Here is a 1,603-nt window from a genome sequence, read left to right as displayed (position 1 = left end):
CCATGGTGCCTGGAGCATGGCCCACGAGCACACGACTCACTACTCACGCTCACACTGAGACAGCGGGGAGACAGCGCGTGGTGCGTGACGCGCTCACTCTCTCACTCCCTCTCCGTCACTCACTCCCTCTCACTCACTCTCACCCCCTCCCCATCTTTCCACGCTCCCGACATCTGCGTGCGCGCGTGTGTGAGTAAATGCGTGTCTTGTCGTGACCACACTCGGCCCTCACCTCTCGCCTGCTGCGCCAAGTTTGAGTGTAGTAGTTCCCGGTTTGTTGTATCCCCTCTGTTGGAACAAGGTGATTTCACACACGACTTCTCAGTGCTTGGATCTTTGGGGGAACGTAAGGTAAGAGGGAAGAATTGTCATTTATTGTAGCATTCATCTTTTCATTCCCTTTTTTTCCCACGTATTTATATTTTAGTCTATGTCTATTGATATATCGTATGACCATGTATTTATTCTGTTAGATCTATCTATTTAGATTTGTCTTTATTCATTTCTTTCGTTTTTTCCCTCATCCCCTCCCTCCTTTCCCGTCTCGCGGGACCGCCTGATTTCTACTTTCATTTTGTTTGTTTTTCTGATTTCCGTTGTTGATGTATAGTCCAACAATCTACAATCTACAATCTCCCCACCGCCTGATCGTCCTCACCATCGTCTTCCAGTTTGGCTACCGTTCACTCTACGTCACGGGGGAACCGCTTATGTAGACAACGACAACAGAAACAAAGCAAAATGTTTGCACAACGAGGTCACAATTTCATTTCTGTTTTCCGCCAGCTGCCAAGACCTTAAGTCCGGACAACACCAAATGGACAATTTGTCGACTTCATTACACCGAATCTAAGCGGCGAATCTCTCTGATTTTTTGCATGCACCTCTGAATTCTAAAAGACCTAAAAACCTTATCCGTACGTCGTGTTTTACTATCATATCCATACGACGTGGGGAACTCTGTGCCACCACTTTCCGAAGAGGAAATTAAATCGTCAATCCGATCCGTACGCTTTGCATAGCTGTCTGTCAAAATGATTTTTTGAGATTTGTACTGAAAGTTTCAAAGGGATCTTCTTACTAGAAGTATTCTAAAATGTGAAGAATACAACCCCGGGGGTACAAGATGACCCCAGGGCGTAGAGATAGGGTTAAGCCTGTGTCGGTCGTCTGTCTAGTGAGACTTTGTACAAATGTACAGCACAGTGTCGTAGACAAACAATTAATGATATTATGGCGGCGTCCGTAGCCTAGTGGGTAAAATACTTGACTCGTACTAGTGAGAGAGATTGTGGGTTCGGGGGTTCGAGCCTCAGCTCAGTCCGACGCTGTGTCCTTGGGAAAGACACTTATTTACATGAATTTTCCATTTGGCTCGGTTCTTTAAGGGATGAATGTTAAACTCAGAGGTCGCACCTCTCAAATAACCTAATAGTGCTGAGATGAACGGTAAACTGATAGGCTGCCATTTCTCTGTTTATCAACGAGAGAAATGGTTAGGGCATATTCTGTTAGGACTACCACCAGACAGTGCGAGAGAGAGAGAGAGAGAGAGAGAGAGAGAGAGAGAGAGAGAGAGAGAGAGAGAGAGAGCGTACAACCA

Source organism: Aplysia californica, unplaced genomic scaffold (genome assembly GCF_000002075.1).
Source record: "Aplysia californica isolate F4 #8 unplaced genomic scaffold, AplCal3.0 scaffold01293, whole genome shotgun sequence".
NCBI classification, from domain to species: Eukaryota; Metazoa; Mollusca; class Gastropoda; order Aplysiida; family Aplysiidae; genus Aplysia; species Aplysia californica.
The sequence above is the reverse complement of the archived record's forward strand: the minus strand, read 5'-3'. Positions refer to the sequence as shown.